At 45.2% G+C, this 22,466-nt stretch overlaps 1 protein-coding gene across 1 annotated transcript in view; it reads right to left on the bottom strand.

Moving 5' to 3' along the window:
• The window catches only part of FSTL4 (follistatin like 4), a 160,076-nt gene that overhangs the window by 33,056 nt on the left and 104,554 nt on the right, over positions 1-22,466 (bottom strand). The window lies entirely within an intron of this gene.

Below are 22,466 nucleotides of genomic sequence, written 5' to 3'. Positions count from 1 at the left end.
AGCTTCTCTGAGTGTAAGTTGAGAAAACCAAGGTCACAGCCCACTGAGAGGAGTGGGGAATGCTCACAGCCCACTGGTGCTGTGCTGCTTCATCCAAAACAGAAACATGGCCTGGGGAACGAGCTCCCCCACACCCCAAAGATGTCATACTGCCTTAAGAGTTAACAGCTTTGGTGGTAAAATCCTCTTCACGTGGTCCCCTCCACAGAAACGCACTGAATAAAACCCAGCACCTGCTTTTTCAAGGAACATTTGCCATCCCTTCATACACCCTACATGAAAAACTGCTTTAAAAACTCTTGAGTAACAATTCTGGGAAATCTGTTGACTAAAACAATCGATGCCTTTCACAACCTTGGGCAGCCAACAGGACTCACTCTGCCCCTCGTGCAGAATCCACTCGTGCAGCACTACTAAGCAGCTCCTCGCTTGGGTGAGGAAGGAATGCGAAGTCAATTCAGTGTGCCACAAACCATATTCACTACCAAAGGTCTGAGGCTGATTTAGGGCTACAAAAATCACTACATGGCACGCTGTGTCTGTCAGCCATGAGCTGCTCTCCCATTTTATATTCCCAGCACTGCTCAGAAACACCGTGAGTTAAAATAAACAGCTGTAGTGGCGATCAGTAGCAGATCAAAAATTAGGTTAAGTCTGACCAACATCGTGCTATTGTTTGGGTTGCAGTCGCTCCTATAGGGACAGCACAAGAAGAGTTGGACCATCAAACTTTTCTGCCTCTGATATCTTAAAACCCAAATGGAAGGACAGAGGAGGAGTGGGAAGAGGAGAACACTGCCCACCCATGGTCAGGTCAGGAGCAAAGCTGGGAATGAACACCTCATTACGCACCGCCTCATTAGAGCACAGCTCATTAGGCATTGATCATACCAGCTGGAGGAGGAGACCCCACACCATGCTCAGGGAGCCATGCAATGCCCCAGCCCTCCGTCCTCACCTGCCTGCCCAAAGCATGTAAGCCCCACAGAGGGGCTGATAACACAGACATTTTCTGTGTAGAAAAAAAACCTTTTTTATTAATAAAATATTTGGAGCACACTTGACAGGATAAAGAATCGATAATTATAATAATTTGTAGCACGGAGTAGGGCTAATGAGGACCATCTTTTCTTGAGGTGAAATGAAATAAAGGGTCATTCATTTATGAGACCACTTTTTTTTTTCCTCTGACTGCTGTTTTCCTTAACTCCCTGTGTTATTTCTCACACTTCATGTCCCCGGCTGGCAATGGGCTCCAGTGGTCTTTTAAGAAGACACCTCAGGTGGATGCCACTCTTAAAGGAACTGGATCAGGGCAAGATGAGACTCGTTAGGCTACAGCATATATGTAATTTAGATCACTTAAACAACAACATAATTCCCTGGAATATTTCTGTGGGATATACTTGAAGGTGCCCTATCATGATGGCACTGACTTTCAAAAGTATTCCTATTAGTAGAGGATTATGTTGGGTGATTTTAGTCACAGCTTTATTGCCTGCCAGGAAAAAAATGCACTTACATATCCAGGTGTCTTGGGATGGAAACAGAGATGCCCTGAGAGGAGACGAAGGTTGTATTCTTTGGTTTAAGAACACAAATCTTCTTAGAAAATCAGAATCTTGTGCTTAAGCTGCAGACCCCACACACTCTGATTCTGGTTGGATTGCATGCAGAAATTACTCAAGTCACCGTAATGATTTCGGGTAGAATCCTCTAGATTAAGTATTGAGCTGCTCATTTTATTTTTAAACAGCTTTATGAGATAAAAGGATTTTTACCACACACATAAAAACTGAACAGAATGAATGGGTAATATTCAAAACACGCTCGCTTGGGGAACACAGGCTGCAACAGAACCAGGTCGTAAAATGGGGCAATTTCAAGTTTGTTTGGAAATTCTGCACACTGACCTAAGCACAACAGCTCTGCATGCAAGTGTCACCCCTAGCTTATCATACTTATCAAGCCATGTCAAGCCTGCTGTTTTTCATCAATATTTCATCCTAAGCAAATTCTCAGCCTATTGCAGAGGGAAGAAAAAGCTGTTCTTGTAACCCATCTGCCACCAATAGGAGAATGGGATCCCAACTCACGTGATTCAACTCTTAGTAGTTCAAGACAGGGGTACCACCTCGGTAACAACCAGCTTTATGAACAGATGCAATCACGTTTATATAAAACATTTTGCAAAAATCCAAATGGAATCGCAGTCACTAAAAGGAGGTCAGGGCAGGAGGACAATTTGGGGCAGTCCAGCTCCACACAGTGCACTCTGCTGCTGTAACCCACCCCAGAGAGGCTGTGAAGCAGCACAGACCTTTGGGCCAACCATGCAACCACGGCACCATTTAAAGTTCTTGCAACACCAGGTCCAACGCTGACACGTTTGAGGTTGTGAAAGCTTACTAATTCCTTTTCTTGTTAAAAATGTCAAGATACTGTCAAACATTTTCCTCCACCCCTCCTCCTCTCCAATTTTATTTCTTAAGGCGCTAAAGCAGGAATTACACAGCACCTCTGCAAGCTCTGCATACTAATGCACGCAGGTATTACTTGTTGTGCTGTTTTATCATGGAAATCTTTCCTCTGCTGTCATTTGCAGCCCGCCAAAGGCAATCATAATTACACAATGAAGACATGTATAATTGAGGTCATTATAGGCAGCAACCTGGAATGAGCATCTATGGAGGAAAACTCATTGATTTAGCATGGTGTAGAGATAATTTACATAGCAAATGTCGTCTGCCTGTGTGCCTTTGCTCATGCTACACTATGCAGAATAAGATCATGTTTTTTAAAGTGCTTCATATCATTAATTAGATCTTTTCACTTAAACCTAAAGAAAATATATTTTTAATACGTTGTCACCACCTTTCATCATTGTTACATTTGTTCATGGGTATCTTGTCCTGCTAAAACAGGATATGAAGCAGCAGACTTTATTGCCTAAATTACGCTGAAGGGAAAAGGAAATAATTTTTTAATCTTATAACCAGCTCCTGGATAGCACACAGTGGGTTGCTGGAAGCATCGGATGGAAAAACTCACTGGTACAGAAAGTCTCATGCACAGATCCTCACCTCCAAATTAACTTTCCCCCAAATTAACTTTCACAGACCTTTAGCTTGGAAACTGGAGCATGGGTAATGCAGCCCCAAGCATGTCATACTTCCCCAGCAGTGGCACAAGCTGGTACTGGTCTAATGGGATACAAACTTCTGCCTCCACTCAGTTCCCCAAGTCCTGGGACCACATTCAGGCACTGCACTGAGTCAGTACCTCTGTTTACTGCCTTGTGGTCCAATACTGCAGCATGAAGGTCAAGGGTGATATTAGCATCTGTTTCGATGGGTAAAAGTCTTCTCTGTCTGAACGCATCTGCAGGTGAGGAGCTAACTGCATCAAGAAAGCCCAAGCAATTAGTGGATAAGAGGATAAAATAAGATATTCCTTTTTGAATTACTTTTTTCTCCATATTCTTGATGAAAAGTGTCTGGCTTCATACAGAGAGGAGACATCAATTTTAGACCCCCCCCTTAAACCTTAAAAATTGCAGCTAATGGATTTTAAAATGACTGTGCTGTAGGTGGGGTACATGAGACCATGAGATCAGGCCAGACAAAGAATGACTCCAACACACAGTGATACTGTCTGGGATGGGATGCAGTCACTGCAGATATTTAAGGGCAGCTCATAGTGGGCCTGAATGTGTAAAACACAGCCTAACACAGTTATGAATGACTCAGATCAGCATTAGCATATTTTCCAACCACCCCGTGATTTAGTTTCTACCCTATTCCATAGACCAAACAAATGAATTAATAAAACCTTCACCACACAAATCACCACAGGTCAGTGTGCTCATGCAAAGCTGTCACAGCAGCTGCCTCCAGGACCAGCTCCAGAAGAAATGTTGCCATGTTAACACTGCTTGCGGGAGATTAAGGTTCGATGAGCCCATCCTCTCCAGCGGTATTTACATCCTCTCACCTGTCCTCCAGCAGTGAAGGATTACCCACCATCAACCTGAGATGAAAACTCCATTTTCCAAACACCAACCTTGAATTACAGTAAAGCCAATCATGGTACTAAGAATGTTTGCGTTATTAATTAACCACATTAGAGCTGTTAATGAACTTGATTCACGTTGTGCACGATTAATGAATCCAGAGAATTCCAACAGCTCCCACCTGGGTTCAGAGCAGGTGATGGGATCAAGCTTCTGGCTTCACAACCTGAAAAGAGCATCACCAGGAGCCCACTGCTCTTCGTGGGATGCTCAGGGAGTTTGGTTTCCCAGGAAAAGAGCGACCACAATGCAGCCTTCCTCTAAGGCTTAGAGGCTTAATTAATGTGAATAATAAAATGATTTCTAATGCTAAGTAGAAATGCTCGTACCTCAGCTATATTTTGCAGCTGTAATAATTCAAGTTCTTAATGTAATTTATAAATCCTCAGGACCCTGGGCATGCTACTTCAGGAAGTATCTTATTGTAAATTCTCCGCTAAATTAGTAATGCTGTTTTCTAAGTCATAAAAAGGCATAATTATATTTCCAGCAGTATGAGAGAATTCAGCACTTCGAGCCCTCTTTCGTCATTACTCACAAAGGCCACAGGTGAGGGCTCCCCAGGCAGGTCCCAGCCTGGCATGGGAAGTCTACAGCCTGTCTTGTTGCAGAATTCAGCTTAAACGCATGCAAACCATCAGTGATATCCAGCCCTGTGCTGCAGGACAAGACTCGGTCTCACATTCCTGTCAAGTCTGGACACCCTTCTAACCTGTGTGACTGGGAACCCAAGGTCCAACACAAACAGATAAAGAAAATATTGCAGTGCCTTTCCCTAATCTCCAGCCCAGCTTTGCCACATGAAGTCGTGTTAAGAGCGCTCACATTGCTAACAAGCTTGCTAAAACCGTTTATATTGACTTTTAATCAAACACAGTTTCTTGATGTACTGTATTCTAAAGATCAATTTATTTTCTTTCTTAAGAAAACAAGCAGCACCCTTTCCATTGTAAAAAAAATCCCATCCCTGCCCTCCTGTTATTAATGAGAGAACATTCACTTTGTGCAGAAAGGGATAATTCATTCATTCTTGAAAGTACATGAATAAATATAAGTTGCTCAGTGCTTAATTATCTAATCTCCTGAGGGTGATAAGTGATGGATTCATTATGTAAATAGGCACAAGTAGTCTATTTTAGAGAAGAGTTTACATAAATGCATTTGTTTTTATTTTAAATTCCTATTCCCCACATATTGAGAGCAGCGTTGCTATGATTAATTTTTGATAAAATATTCCCATGTTGTGTCAACAGTGTCCTGCCTAGACTGTAACAGCCATGCATTTTCCCCGACAATTTATTAATTTGAAAGGTAGAATTGCTAACGGCCTGATAACGGTCTCATCATTACTGCTGGAAGTCACGACCCCTGCAATACCTTACTCCAAAGATCTGTCTCATTTATTAAGAGGAGTTAGAGGTGCACTCCCATGTCCTGCTCTGCCTCTCTCCTAGGAACCAAAGGAGAGAAGTACTGAAGTTTCCCACTGAACTCGCAGGAAAAAGAACACAATGGTTGGGGACAGGAGAGAAGCGTCCCCTGTTCGCTGTAGTTCTGCACTCTACTACATCCTACTGCAACTGAAGGATCTCCATCAACAGCAGCTCATCACACCAAGAGCAGTAGCTGCCTTGTGCAAGAGGCTTTATTTCAAGGCCCAGCATTACTGGGAGTACAGAAGTTTCCACCATTCCATTAGCAGCTCCTTAGCCTCAAAATGGGAACTCTTCAACGGTTCTTCCAAAGGAATGGAACTTTAAATAGATATAGTGGCTGCTCTTGAAAGCATGGAATTTCACAGGACCAAAAAAACATGAAACTAAACTTTTTTTTTTTTAAACTTCAGTAAGCTACAGTAGCTGCACTGATTTATACCTGATTTCAGGCAGAAAAAGATAGCTTCTGGTACGGGACACGGCATGCCAAGTCTCTCCCTGGAGTGAATTTTTATGGCTGCTCTAAAAACCCCTAGGGTTTATCATAGAAATGCTGTCAGATCATTAGGTACAGCATGACTTGTGGGAACCGCTGTAATGTGGACGTAAATTACTCTGCAAATAGAGCAGAGTCAGGCCGCAGGGCGCGTGGGGTCCAGGAAGCATTCCCATGCAGTTTACCATCACCAAGACCCCGAAATGGCCACGCTGAATGGCTGCAATCTTGTCCTCCCCATCCATTTCACTTCAGGGTGTGGGCCAGCAATATGCAATGAATGTGATAAACTAGAAAAATGCATAAACTGGGAAACAAGAAGCTGAGGAAAAAGGGCTCATACTGCTTTCAAAGCCCAGATTATGGGTTTCTTAAAAAAAAAACCACCAAGCATTTAAAATAGGATCTATTTATTTCCTTCATACTCTCACATTACTACGTTCATAAACCATCAAATCAGTGATACCACACTCTCAAGTTGTAAATAAGCATTCGTAATAATATTCACAGAGCTTTCATTGCTCTTTGTACGGATGACTGCAGATTTAGCTGTGGTGATTATATGGATTTGGCATCTTTTTTGACTGCAGCCACGCTCGGGACACTTAAAAAACCCCACAAAGACTCAGCTTTTCCAGGTTCATGCCATCCAACTGGAGCTATTTCATCCCTCTTCTTCAGCTTCCAGCCATTGCCTGCTTGGGTTTTGCCTCATTCAAGTCAGAGTTCAGTCTCTCCCCAGGGCATTTCTGGTGATTTTCCTTACCAACAGCTTTCCCACTCCCAAGCCAGCAGAATTAAACCAGAGCATGGTTCATTTGTAAATTATGGTTATGTAAGTGGGGGGGAAAAGCCAACAACTCAAAGGCATATACAGCTGTTTCTGCCACACGCTCCGGGTTTGCACTGTGGTGTATGGAAATGCCTCTTCCAGGCTGCAGAATGGGATGGCTGATGGGAGGACTCGGCTGCCCTGGGCCGAGCTCAATGTGCCCAGAGGAAGCATTTATCCATGTGCTGCCTTAGGAGGGGAGGCCACAGCAATTAACAGCTCTGGAGATGAAGACAGTGCAGATTTGCCTGGGAGAACTGTATATACGCTCACAGAATCACAGCACGGTTGGGTGGGAAGGTAGCCTTCCCCAGGTCCTCCCTGTCATGGGCTGGCTGCCCCAGGCCCATCCATGGCCTTGAACACCTCCAGGGATGGGGCAAAGCCATCCACTCTTGCCAAGGCAATGGCACAGTGAGGCTGTGCTGCAGCAGCACCCCAGATAGCATCTCCTGTTCTAAAAAAAACCAAAACGCATTGATAAAAACCTTTTGCATCAGAACTCTCAAGCACACCCTTCCCCCCTACAAACACAAAGCGGAGGGGAAAGTCAGAAATGTGAAGACAGCACAGAAGTAATTTGGCAAGAAGTGCATAATTAAAAATAACATTCCCTTCTGGTGATGAGGGTGAATGAAACTGAAGCACAAAGAGCAGCCCCTGGAGAAAATCCCCTGCTTCGTGCTCGCAGGGCATCTTTTGTCCCAGTTAGATCTTCCCCATCCCAATTCCCTGCTGTTCCCATGCTTTTAAGGACCTGCAGAAGGGTCTGGGCCATGCCCAGCACTGATGCCTGGCCCAGCAGGCAGTGTGGACCTGCTGCACAATACTGAAGCAGCACTTCAAAGCCCCACATTACTGTAGGTTTTGTCTCTGCAGGGAATTGCAGGATGGACAACAAAGGGCTGGGAAGCAGTTCTGCAGAGAGGATGGGAGCTGGGAATGAGAGCAGAACATCAGATTTAAGGCTGTACCCACACAGCCTCAGTTTCTCTGAAGAACAGCCCTAGGAAGAACCAACTCATCTGAAAACACTTCTCAGCAGCCAAAGCAATAGGGGTCATCCAAATAGCCACAGGCATGTTATGTCTGTGGATTTCTTATTAAAATCCCTCAGAGGTTCACAGATAAAATCCACATATGAAACTAAAATTTAATTATACCACAGTACTTCGAAGCAGAGATTTGCAGCAACTGTTGCAACTTAAATTCCAGTTATACAAGAATGATAAATGCTGCGTTGCTAGAAGTACCAGGGAAAACAAATCATCTGTGCTATCATATGAAAAGACACATTGAAAAGCAAGATACAGCAGTGCAGCCAGTACTCTTTGTGTATCAACCAATATCATCAGCTTCTTGAAACTTTGAAATCTTCAGAGCAAAGTGATCTATAGAAGCAGTTTTCTTATAAAAGCCACGGCACGTAAGCCCAGGCACCAGGGGAACAGCTGCAGGACACAGGCAGCACAGGGCAGAGGTCCCTTTTCCATCCTGCAACACAGAGCAGGCAGCACTTATTTACAGAGCAGCTATGCAATACTTTGGTTTTCTTATATCCTTGACCTTATTTTTGACTCCTCACACTTGTCTCTGACAGCTGAAACGATGCATTTCCCCTTGTTCTTATTTCCCCTAACATACTTTGCTGTTAAATCCCCTTCAGAAGTGCTCAGGGGCTGTGCAGCCTCACAGCAGGATCACAGCAGCAACACCTCTCAGCCCAGCTCAACCCCAGCTCCCACCATCCCAATCCTCCTGCTGGCACCCAGCTTCCTTCACCCCACCCTGGTCTCCCCTTCTCCACTGCTTCAATCCTTGAAGCTCATTTGAACTCAGGCTGCTCTTCCCTGGTACCCCCATCCCCATCTCACCACACCAACATGGCTTCAGCCACCTGTCCCAACCCAATACTACGGGAATAATGGGCATACTCCATAGGAGAATGGCTGAGTTGGAAGGAAGCTCACATTCCACCTGGTTCCAAGTCCTGCCATGGGCAGAGCTGCCACCCACCACATCAGGCTGCCCAGAGCCTCATCCATTTCCATTGCTCATTCCAAATTATCACAGAATCCTCAGTGCTGGAGGGGACAGTTAAAGGTCACCAAGTCCAGCTCCCTACAGTGAGCAGGGACATCCACAGCTGCCCAGGGTTTGAAAGTCCTCAGGGATTGGGGTGTCAAATCATTCCCTTCTCAGATCCTACCAACTGCATCTCATGAGCCCTGTGCTACCAACCAGCTCCTCCCTCTGCAGGTGGGACCACCACACTGACACCGCTGTTAAATACTGACTTTTTAGGGCACTCCCAATAAGGTGCACACCTTGCTGAAATTTAACAACCACAAATTGGAATCGGCTCAACAAACAAAACATTTGAGGATTGCACACTGCATTATATATGGTGAATTATTCCTGGTTAAGTCTGTAACATAAATACAAGTACAGGCTTTAAACAAATATTTAATTTACAGCAGCCCAGAAGAAACTGAGTGGACCAAATGAAAGCTTGTTTAATGCTAAATTATTTGCCAGCAACATGACCATATGCTAAGTGCCACAAACAACAACATCCATCACATCAAGAGTCTGGGGATGGTTTCTTTTTAAGATCTTTAGCACAGCACTCATCACAAATATTACCAAACAGATGCTCTGTTTTTCCAAGAAGCAATGCACTCCTAACACGAAGGAAAAGTGCAAACACTCTGAGGGTGCACCACCCCTGAAAGACGCAGTGAGAACATGCTGGGCTCAGCCAGGGGGTGCGTGATGGGGAAGGGAAAGCTGGGTGGGACTCACCCCTCCTAACACACCTGACTTGAATCATCAATGCAGAGCTACCTGCTGACTTGGGATGGTTTGTTTGCACCTGGGCTCATTGTAGTGCTCTGATTGCAAACCCACGCGCTGGCATTTACAAAACATCTTTTCCATTACATTGTGCACACAAGCACTCGCAGACCTCGACCTCCAGGTACTGCCACTGGGCTGCTATATTACAGCCTTAAAGTAACCTACAGAAAGCACTCATAAGGAACGAGATGTTGGTCTGGGAGTGAGGCAACAGCACTGCAGGAGTGGTTAAAGCAGCGTCCCTCCCCATAGCTGGCTTCTACCTGAGCAGCCCTCCTCACCTGCTGCAGCAGAGTTTCTTTCTCCTGTTTCATATAGCTGTGCAGAGCCACAGAAACAGCACATAACACATTCATTCACTCAAAGGTCAGATACAAATTAGTGCACCGTAAGAAGCCACTATCTCAAGCACCGCTGGCGCGATTGCTTTTGCTAACATCTTATCTAAATAACAGCTCCGTGATAGGAAAACCCCAGAACACAGTATTAAAGCACAGCTACTGCACATGATGATAAAGCAAAAATTAAACATTTCCAACATAAAACCTGCAGCCAACGTGAGCATTAACAAGATCAGTGCCTGGTTTGTGTTTTGCCAGCGAGCGTAATCCATTGTGTAAATCACAGCTTTGATAATGGAATGATTTGCACAAATGTAACATGACATTCAGCCACTGAGATATAACACATACCTGCAGGGCATTTGGTGAGCAGCGTTCTGCTGCACTTTAATTGACGTATAGTCCTCTGTGGCTTGTATCCCTTCAAAGCCATCTCACATCTGACAGTAGACACGATGCCTGACAAGGTCTGGTGAGACAACATGCCAAAAAGGCCCAACCATGACCAGGGATGCCTGGTGCAAAGCTCTGCTCAAACATACAGAATCATTTGCACTGGAAGGGAGCTCTGAAGATCATCCAGTCCAACAATGCTATAGCCAGGGACTGCAGTTGCTCACCCCTTCTCACTAAGTCACTGAAGCACAGCAGCATGGTCCCAGGGCACACACCAAGGACTGCTCTGCACAGGCACCTCCACTCTTGGCCCCAAACCAAAATGCTGCTATCCCCATAATTTCCACCACACCTTCAGAACCATGGTGATTTCATGAATCTTCATGCACTTCAAACCGTCAGTGCTCAAGACGAATCAAGAACAACGCTCATATAAAGAACTGCCAAGGATGAAGTACTAAAGTCAGGGACACATTGTGAAAAAAGGCTCTTAATGATTCAGAGTAATAGATGTTTGAGCAAACAAAGCATTCATAAACCAGTGCAGAACTGCTCCTTTCAAACTGAGCAGATCTTTTATTCCCACACTACAGATAACAGTGACTGAAAAGAGGAGAAAAGCCAAGGACACCAAGCCAGGTAAATCACTGCTCCCCTATACTGTCAAGAAAAGGCAGCATAGAAATACCACCTCTAATACATTGTACTGACTGCTGCTCTGTGGAAAGTTGCTTAAACTACTTTTTTTTTTTCCTTTTCCCCTAGACTTTTCACTTAGCAATAGCTGAAGCTACGAAGCACTCCTCCAAATTCAGGATGTGCAGTTAAAGAAGGCACACTTATCTACCAAGGTTGGAAGGCAGAACACCAGGACACTGCTCATACAATGGCATGAGGGCTCTGCCCAGAGGCAGTGCATGCCCTTGTCCTTCTCTGCCCAAGAACTGCCCTGGGCTGCCACCTCTGCCAGAGCACCAGGGGGAAATGACAGTGGGATGGTCCCTTGTGAACAGTCCTGAGAAGACTTCACATCTGAGGCTCCAGGAGGACCACAGCACTGAGGGGGAGCTTGCTGCAGCTTGCAGTGAGAGATCCAGACTTGCATCTGCTCTTAAAGCATGAAATGCAGCAAACATCCAAGAACTCAAAAGGGTATTTACAGGAGTGGAGAGGATGCAGCAGTTTATGTAGGGTGACTAATACAGAGTGGGAGACGCTGGCATTTGTCCAGATGTCAAGGTTGACAACAACTCTCCTGCTGCAAAGCGTTATGGGTGAATCTTAAATGACTACAGATGGTCAGGTGTTGATTTTCTATGTCCTCTGAAAGACAGTGCTGTCAGCAAAACAGTGCCTTCTAACCAAATTTTGAAGTTCAATCCTCCGTCAGCAGGAAGAGCATTGGCTCTCTAACTGACTCATCAAAACAATGTACTTTTAGTTTCCTCTGGTGACTTTCCATTCAAGTATTGCTTCGCTGCTAGTTCTCCAGGACAAGAATGGCTGCACAATTCATAATTTCCTTTTTGCCTTTTTTTTCTCCCCTCCCAGCAGTACTCTTTTATGGAAAGGATGTAAAAATCCTTGCTTTACAGATGGCAAGCTGAAGCAAAGACAGACGTTATTTAGCTGCAGTTACACAGCATCTCTGAACCAGAACCAGACACATGCCTTATTTCCCAAGGTTACTCTTCCAGCCTCACCGAGATTACTTTATAATCCCATTATGGGTGGAATTGCTATGTACACACAGCTGCCTTCTTGGAGAGCTCTTAAAACACGAGCAGGGTCTGAGCTTCCAGTGACTGCCATGCTCTGCTTTGACCTTGGCTCATGCAAAAGTTTGCAGAAGGGCAAAGAAGAGACAGTTACCATCACATCTGGAAGAACAGCCTCAGAGACAACTGATGGCTGAGATAAAATCCACAACCACTGAACTAACAGCCAAGCACCAGAAAAAGCATTATCAAAAGGCTTCCTGCATTCTCCTGCCATTATACTGCACTGTAAGTCATCTGAGTCTGCACTCCTGCAGTCTTTGGATCCTTGCTTGGCCTACACAACTACAAGTTCCACAATGTGTGCTGCTTTGTGACAATGGTGCTGTAACTTTAAAACATGATGGAAAGTACAGCAGTAACAGTGGGGTGCACCAGCAAAGCTCTAGGCTGCAGCAAGCAAAGACAAACCCAAGTGCAACAACCAAGGACAAAGGGAAAAACAACCAAAAACAAAGGGAAAAAGAAATTTGCTTACCTTTGAAACACCTCCGGTACAGCAAGATCTCTCACAAAACTCCACTGCCTACCCTTAAATGAGGTCTGGGAAGGGGTGGATTCTGGCTCCAGCCCCTCTAGGCACTCAGCTGCACTGCATGCACCTGAGCATCCCTGGGTTGGCCCTGCCCTCCCACCAGGTGCTCCATCACTGCTTCAAGCTGTGACTTAGCATTTCTGCTACAGGTGCTTGTGGGAAAAGGGCAACAATTCCCTCCCTCAGCTCTGCTGGCTCCTTTCTGGCCTCTTTTCCATTTCACAAAAGCTTCTCCTCATCCCCTAGTTGTGATGGAGAAGATGGCAATGAGTCATAGGCAGGACACTCCCAGCTCTGCTCTGCCTGAGCATCATCAGCCCAACACTGCTGTCACATCTATCAGCAGGGATGTATGCAAACAGAAAACACAATGGACCAACTCATTTATTTCCACTTGTTATTGATGACCTTTCATGACTTTCATAACTCCACCTCGCTCCACCACTCGTGAGTTATGAGGTCATCCGTAACTCAGGGAAATAAATGAAGTTTCCCATCAGTCTATTGTATATCCCATTTATTACCTTTTTATTACCAACCTTTAAAGTTTTATCCCCTAGTATCTTGTTTTACAGTGGCATAACATTCAGATGCAGGGATGTATATGAATCAGGCCAAAGCGGTTCCCTTCAGTTGGGTTTCACTGCAGGAGGAGTTATGCTGATGCACACACACAAGCACCATCATTTTTATGACCCATCAGACCTGTCCAAGCCCCCACCACAAAACTGTGCCCACAGTCAGGATCATCTGCTTGTGCTAACCGAGGAACAACGCTCTCTTCTGACTAATTTGTGCTAAGGTCATTTGTAGAGTGAGGTTTGCCATAGAAATGACAAGACGTCACACAAATCATTGGCTCAAAGTTCTGGAGAAGGTTTTTGAAGGTTAGCTGCAGGAGGACAGCATGGCTGCACAGCACTGCATGCAACAGATTCAGTAACGATCCCTTAAAGGATTTCTGTAGCATTTCTGTGCACGTGCACGGATCACTTTGACCTGTCAGTAAAATGCCAGAAGAATAAATCAGATGGTACAGTTATCCTCAAGGTAATATTCAGATTCTGCTTCATGAAACAGAAAACCAGAGGACAAGAGGCTTCCCCAGGCTCGGAAGTAAAGCAAACCATGAGGAACAGCTAGAGCTGTCTTCCAGAAGTTCTGTGTGACACAAGAAACCACAACTGCAGAAATCAGCTGCTGGTCAGCACAGACAAACATGAAATAATTATCCTACATGCACAGAAATCTACAGAGGGAGCAGCTGCTAATTGCTGCAGTCATGTATGACACTTAATGGGACGTGAGCATCGATTTATTAATTTATTCATGCTGACCACAAACTTTTCAGACCATCATTTTCAGCAAGAAAATCAAACCAAAGCTAACGTGGCAGGAGGAAACAGGCAAAACATTGTGCCTTCTCTTCTTGCTCACTGTACCTGGGTGGCTTTGGTGAGGAGCAGAGTGTCACTGCCTCAAGAGACCACTGCCACAGCCCCAGCACCAGCCCAAGACTGAGGCTCAGACACATGAGAGGATGGCACCAGGATTACCCATGGAAGCTTTCAAGATGTTAAAGGATTGGAGACTGGATAATGCTGATATATTGCCACACTTAGGAAGAGTAAGAGAGCGCTATAATAAGGAAATATGAGCAGAGTGGAGAAGTCAGAACAACTTCATAAAATAAAACAAGCAGATCTTACAAAATTTTTTTTTCCATGCAATTAAGTGAAGTTGAGAATGTGGACAGAGCACTGTCTGGTTTCTGAAGGGAAAGCTAGAAAAGAAATCAAAACTACAAGGAAATTATTTTCTCTATAGGATTCTGGGCTAAATTCCATAGCTCATGGCACCACTTCCATTGACACTGCTCTAAAAATACAAAGGAAAATGTCCTTCTAAGGAAGCAAATGGAAGTTCCCCTCCCCAGGTGGCAGTCTGTGCTGATGGGATCACTGCATGCATCTCTGGAGCAGGGCAGGGGACTGGTGGGTCCAGGCACATGAAGTACATTCAGAATATAAAACCAGAGGATTTTGTGCTAAACAAACCACTGCTGCACATCCATATCCAGGTTATGTTTCACCAACTCATTTGTAATAAATGATAACTTCACGCCTGTGATGCATCTCAAAGAATGCTGTGTGCTATCTGTTAAGGCTCCACATGGTTTGTTTTCTGTTGAACAGATCAGATAAATGAAGACAAACGTAGCATTCGTGCCAACCCTGACCCAAGTCCAGGAGCTGATCCTAGGAAAAGGACAGCAGAACTCAGCTCTCCTTCCTGGGAGGATGCTCAACGCCCCATAGATCTGTCCTAGAGAAGGGATACTGTGTTCTTAGAAACCCAACTGCTCTTGGGAAATGAGGAATATGACCCTCTGCTCTTCACATAACAGCTCCCCATTGAAGATCAGGTCTGTTTTATTTGTAATGGGAACTAGTATCCTTTCTTTCCATAATTTCTCCTTATTTTGTGAATCAGTTTTGTGAACCTTCTCTAGCAGTACTTCCCTGGGAGCCCCAGGAAGAAGCTGAGTGTGGAGCAGCAGAGCTGCAGAGCATGCAGCCTGCAGAAGGTGGTACTGGCAGTAGAGCAGAAGCCTTTTACAGTCCTTTACAGGTGAACAGGGAAAACTCAATAATGTTCACCATCATTATTGAGTATAGTTATTAGCTTCGAACGCTTCCTAAAACAAGCCTGTCATTAAGACAAACTTCTTGTTAATGGCAGGAATTTCCCAGCTGAAGCATTAAAAAAATCTGCAGTGCCCTGCATCATTAGCTGCCTCAGAAAGCTTCTCTGCTATTCCAGCCCCACATCACAGTGCCAGGGCCAAGTTCTGCTCCGTGCTGTGCTGCACCCAGCAGCTCCTCCCCATGTGCTTCCTGCTCTCTGTCACAGCTCTGCCACGCGCTGGGCCCTTCTTCCTGTGCTGCAAAGAGAATGGTAACGATGCTCTGGAAGCTCTCTGTTCCCATGGCTCAGGTTGTTCTGCCTTCATATAATGTTATTTACAAACCAAAATGGCGCAGTCCAACGGAAGAGAGCAGCTGGCTCCTGACAGATGTGATCTGCAAGCCTGAACCTTGAAACTGGAGAGTCGCACCGCAATTAAGGGACAGCTCCTTCTTAAAGAACAGAGAGAAGGTCAGGGATGCCTACCTGTAGCTGGTGAGTGAATGCAGTGAAAGCCAAAAGTAACTGAGCATGAAGTTAACGAGAAGACCTGGATGGGATGGGATGAAGAACGGGTGCCTTGGGAGGGCTGGGTGCCCACTGTGACACACCTACACCACCTTTCTGAAAATAAAAGCCACGTTTCCCATTACAAAATGCAATAAAAGCAGATAAATATTTTATGAGCCTGAGGGAACCTGACAGATTTTTTCTCTCCTTAGCAGGGTGAAGGCAGCATCGGCTCTCTGTTTCAGTACAACAGAAGTTAATACTTTCAGTATTTCGCACTCTCCATAAATCCAATTTCATACCGTCTCCCAGCACCACGTGCGCTGTGGGAACAGTCAATTTTAGGGACAGACCACAACGACTCGCTTAAATATTTACCACTTTATGTTTGTAACTCCCGATTCCTGCCTTCCAAGATCTGATTTTTAACTTTACTTTGGTAATAAAGATTGTAATCACGACAGAGGTGTCTCTGAGACTCCGCACTGCGCGTAACATCTGACGCCGGCAAAAACCATCCTGCACTTGAACTGACCTTGGCAAAGGGACTCCTATTGACATAACTGAGTTTCCAAGGTTCTGCTCAAAATAATAGAAATACATCTTCCGTAATGCAATTTCAGAACTGGCTGCTGGGCTGAGGGCAGTTTTGATTTTATTGATATTAGTTTAGTGAACACCGCATATTGTAAAACTGATAGAGTGGGAAAATGACTTCAGTAGATATCAAATTTGATGGAGCTGGTAGCTGACTGCAAACCTAAGTATGGGAACCATCACCTAAAGAGGTACTCAGTATCTCACTGGGGATATTTTAATGTTTCGTATTCAGAATAACCTCAAACAGTGGCCCTGAAAACAATAAAATATGCTTGTGTAAAACTGCCGTTTATGTGCAGTTACACTTCATTATCCCTGTAATCTAACATGGTGGCTCAAAGAGGAGAACATGAACATTTTCTGAGTGATTTAGCAGGATGCTTTAATGATGTATTGAAAATGAACATTGACCCTATGTAATAGGTGCTAAACTGACACTCTTAAAGCACTCCATCCGTTTCACTCAGACTGACTATCCTTCCTAAATCATCAGCGTGTCATTTTTATGATGCAGATCCATCTATTGAGACCACGGGACTGTGAAATGTCATAAAAGAGGCAATAAGAAAAAAAATAAAATTAAGTTGCAGGTGGCAAGTATTAGCATTTCAAAAATGTTCCGTTGCATTACACTATTATTCCATCTCTGTCAAGGGGCAACAAGATTCAATTCTCACCTTAAAAAGCCTGTGCTGTCGAATGCATTAGCTCAGCGTGCGAGGGACGCCGGTGCCAGCTGAAGGGCATTGCACAGCAATGGCAAAACATATTTAGGACTCAATTTGATAGGACACAAGGGTCAGCCTCCTCCTCAGATGACAAAGCCATGATTGCTTCTTTTCTTCTCCGCTGCGTTCCTTGGCTCCCAGGCTCGCCACAAATTATAGCGTTGAGGAGTTTTAGCCCACCAGAGAGGCTGAAATTAAACTGGCGGTGGCAAGGGAGTTAATTGTAACCCTGAAAGGTCGGGGTCTCTGCTCCTCCACTTGGCAGGGTTTGTCTGAGTGTTCATGCGATGCGGACCGAGGGCACTTCGTTATGGAAAACAGCACAACAGCGGTTCCCTTCAGCTGAGTTCCAACCCTGGAGCTTTAGACTGAATGGAGATTACAAACTGAGTTAAATCCCCTGAAATGGCCACAAGGTAGAAAAACTTCCCATGCACGATGTCAAGGAGTTTTAGTACTGTTTAAGGACCTACACGAGGCTCTGAGTGGAGCTGTAATTAAAAAGAGTAATAATTCGTAACAACTCCTAGAGAGGAGCAGGCTGGCACTTGGACGGTATGATGCCATCAGATGTTCCCTCTGTTCGAGGCTCAAGGACTCATCCTGGCTCCCACTGAAACCTGCCACCACCAGTGGATCCCTGGACCAAAAAACACCTTGGGAGAGCAAAGTTACTGGCTCAAATATGCAGTGAGATAACTTAGTGAATCTATTCTATCTAGCAGCACCTAGAAAATTCCTTGTAGTGCAGTAAGTGAGCACCTTGAGAATGGCAGCAGCTATTCCTCAGACCCTGAGAAGAAGGGGGAGGGGAACATGCTGCAGAGCCATGGGGTCAGCAGGCATGGTGGGGTGGGCTGGGTTGGCTCAGGGATCTTGAAAGTCTTTTCCAACCTGAATGATTCTGTGATTCTGCTTGTGTGGCTCTGCCCAGGAGCAGAATTTCCCCCACTGTGCCCCAAAGCACAACTAAACCCCTATATTCTCAGCTCCTTGAGAAAAACGAAAACCAAACCTTTCAAACCCACTGCAGGTGATGCAGAAATAGACTCCGTGCAGTTTTAAGTCCCAGCATTCCTGGCTCCAGGTGCTGCCCAACTGCCAGCTTTAAATCCAACACTGCAAAGCACACTTCAGTAGGTGCACTTCTACAGGCAGCCCCCAAACCCATTTAACTTCCGAACAGAAACGCACAGGAAATGCTTTTTCTTTGACAAGCCTGATATTGGTGCAGTGAGTGAATTGGGAGTGACTCACCCCTACAGTAAGGAATTTGCAAAACATATTCCAACTGTTTACTATATCAAACAGTTTAAATTATGGCTGCACTTTATCTTCCCGTTCACAGAAGGCTGGCTTTTTCTTTATAGGCATTCATCTAATGGGATTCTGTCTGTACAAGTTTCCCCCGTGACTGGGAGCCAGCACCTTCAGTCAGCAGTTTCCTTCCTCGAATGGGTTTTTATTTCAATGGGTTCCGGAGTGTGTGCTCCTCAGTAATAAATAAGCACTAACCAAGCTGGGTTGATTAAAGATCAATTAAAGCATAATAAATTTTAGAACAGATTGTGGCAATAGAAGATTGTTGTGCCTCTCTGCCTGGGACTGCACTGGCAAAGCTGAGGCTGATCTTTGCAGATACAGGGCGGAGGGAAAAGGGAGGAAGGGAGATGGAGAACTGTAGAATAACAGAATCATTCGGGCTGGAATGCTACCAAGTGAAGCACAGAGCTCACTAACGCCAAGCAGCACTCAGGAGGGTCTCCTGCTCCTTCTACCCCCAGCCCTCACACAATTACCTGCCACTCATTAACGTGACAGGTGATGGAGATGCGTGAGACAGACGGTTGCCCCCGGTACTGCTGCTGTTGTGAAGGAACATTTAGAACTGACAACAAACAGACTTCAAGCACACATCAGAGAGGAACTTTATGACACCACAGAGCCAAACCCCATCAAATTACCTGCCTGGTTTTGAGAATCAGCAAAACACGTACACATCATCTGTCTCTTACCCAGCGCTGGCTCTTAGCATTTCTGTTGGCTGAAGTTTTAAATATCTTTTAATCATCCTAATATTCTTATTATTGTAATATATTACTGGGATATTAGATTGTGATTCAATTACAAAATGTCATCTGCAGGTAATTTATTCCCTGCTCGTTATTAATAGAATACTGTAGCCTCGTTGGCTTTTTCAGGCAGTAATGCAACACACTGTGCTACTTCAGAAAAAATCAAATCCTATTTTACCCCTTCTCAGCCAGTGGAAGAACTGCTTTTGCAAAGGTCTTGCTTGGCATTTTCTCCACCCTGGCTGTAAGCACTGCTCCGTTCTGTAGGTGTGGCTGTGCCGGGTGATGTTCCTGTTGGCCACATCAGTGCAGAGAAGCAGCGGTTTGCAGCTGAGCCCTCCTCAGTCCCCTTGTGTCCATAAAGACTGGCAGCATGTGTAGGTGTTAATAAGGATATGAGGATGATTAAAAGGTATTTAAGTATTAAATGCTCACAGTCTTCAGCAAGCTATTTAAGATTTCCAAAAGCGTTCTGGGTGTGCACAGGGCTCAGACGGAGTCCGACCTGCGGGCTGGCTCCTGACACTCCAGCCCCACACAGACTCCAAGTGTCATTTATGGGGAAGGAAACAAGCTTTGCTGTACAGCCTACAGAACCTGCACTGAAATACCTGTCCCAGCAAAGCAGTGATGTGCCAACCCACCACAGCTGCAGCAGGGGTACTGCAGGGGTTCACTTCACCCCCGGCCCCAGCTTGTGTTGTTCTGCTGACTCTTTGCCCTGCTCTCCTCAAGCAGCAAATGGGACCAAGAGGAGCACCCACCTGGCTCAGCTCCTGCCCCACTGAGCCCTTCGCTGCAGCTCACGTTCAATTTGTTCCAGGGCAGTCATGGGTGCTTGGTTTATCTGGTGGTTATTCAGACTGAAATCAATCAATGAACAAATCTAACCCCGCTCCATAAATCTCTGGAAATCTTTAAAACCACACGTGCTCCTGGGACTGCTTGCCTCAGGAGTGCTGCTCGGTGCTCTGCTCCCTCGTGCTGCTGCACGGATTGATCGCAAAGCACTGTTTCTGCTGGGGGGGTCCGGATGGGAGGTTAAAGGATCCCCCCCCAAGGGGGGACTGCGAGCTCATTCATTCCTCTGCTCTTTCCTAATTAGAGGCAGATAATCACCATGACAGTGATAAATCTTACTGCGCACAGCACGTTTAATATTACAAATATCAGTGTGCTTCTTACTGCTGTGTCAAAACCCTTCAAAGTGAAATCCAGACCGAGATTACCAAGGAAGGTTTTAAAGAATTTCTTTGTAGAAAGCTACACACACCCCAGACAAGGTTACTTCAAGGCCTGGAGATCTCATTAGCAGACTGCTGCTCCAGCAAAGCACTTGTCTAACTTTCTGGTTATGGCTCTTGCAGAGTGTTTAAATCCCAGCAATATATGGAAGCAGCAATTGAGCATGAATGCCCCGCTGGATGCGACCGCTTTGTTTTCATTCAATTTGCATGAGTGCAGGGAAACCCCAAATCCAGGAATGATTCTTCCTGCATTTCTTAGCAGGTAAATGAAATATTCTGGAGCTTTTTCTAATCATACAGCCTTAAACAAAATGGTTTCTAGAACAGAAATGGATCCGTAATCCCACAGCATTTAAGAGTAATACTGAATTATTAAAGGAAAGGGTTGCCTCTAACTCTGGGCAATGCCACTCTTGCAGGAGCCCAACACCTCTCACTGCTGAGAGGTCAGACCCCCACATTTCATTGTCCTAAATGCCCACTTTTCTGGCAAAGTCATTAAATCAACACTGAGTACTAAGGGAGCATTTTACCTCCTTCCCTGCAATCCACTGCCTTGCATCAGAGCATTGGGAGCAGAGGGAAGTTTGCTCAGAATCTCCTCAGCCTCTGCCAATGCTGAACGCAATTTTGCTTCCCCAGACCTCGAGATCTCATTTCCCGTGCCCACGACGTCCCCCTGTGTCAGCAGCAGACTCTTGAGAAGCTCTAATGAAGGATCAATAGAAAAATCACCTAACAGCTTAATGCTAATTTCCTTTCTCACTGTAGTTCCGTCCTTGGTGTCACACTTCTTGGAAAGGACCACGCACACGACTCGAACGGACAAGCAATAACGTAATGAAATTAAATTAACAGCTCTGCGTGTAATAGATTGCAACAGCCTAATTTTAAGTTATGATCTTTTAATCTAGAAGACAACCAAGCAAGCAAACATAGCATTTTATAGGCACTGCTTCATCTTTATCTACTGGACGTGTACCACAGAGAACTGCTGCCTGCATGCTACGTGTACACTGAAGCAACAATACAAACTGGAACTTGGCCCCCCCAAATCCCACAGCACTCAGTGTGAGCCGAGCAACACAGCGGCTCCAGGGGAAGGCAGCACCTCACCAGGGCACACACAGTCACAGTGTGCATGTAAGGGTCTCACCAACTTCCCACCTGAACCATGCACGTGTAAAGCCAAACAAAAAGCAGCATGTGACTTTGGGAATGGAAGACAGCAGCGCAAAACAAACCTGCACATCTCTAACCGAGGAACACATTTGCGGGGTAATTATGTAGCGGGAGCTCTAATGTAATTAAAAATAATGCAATACAAATTGTTGGGGAAATTTAATATTTTAGGCATGCCTAATGCCTTACTCCACTGAAAGTAGAGTTATTTTGGTTCAGATCCAGGTGGCGGGAGGTTTGCAAATAAGCCAAATCACTCAGTGCAGGTATTTCATCAACTAGCACGGTACAGAAAGACCGTTTTGGGACGCATTCGCGTTGGTATCCCATTAAAAATTTTCTGGATTGCATCGACAACTTCAAGGTTGTCTGTGGGTGTCTCTCTGTTGTTATCTCCAGCTCTGCCACAAGGCAGACAGCACACGTGGCATCGATGCTGAGCACTGACACACGCTGCAGAGGTCGTTGAGGACTGAGCTGCCCCACGAAGCAGCAGGAGGGCACAGGGGCAGCAGTTATTTCTTATGCAGTCCCCTAACCTGGCAGAAGCTCTCTCACGTTTATCCTGTCTGTTCTGGTGTAAAGATGATTGATACTGCTCCGGCTTGCTTCGTCTCAAACCTCACTAACTCGCATCAGTATGCTTCTTCTATCCCAGTGCAACTACATCACTCACTTCAAACATGCCCAG

This window comes from Cyrtonyx montezumae, unplaced genomic scaffold, assembly GCF_038088225.1.
Source record: "Cyrtonyx montezumae isolate F1298 unplaced genomic scaffold, pur_monq_1.0 scaffold_18, whole genome shotgun sequence".
NCBI lineage: Eukaryota > Metazoa > Chordata > Aves > Galliformes > Odontophoridae > Cyrtonyx > Cyrtonyx montezumae.
This window is presented reverse-complemented; position numbering and strand designations above follow the sequence as displayed.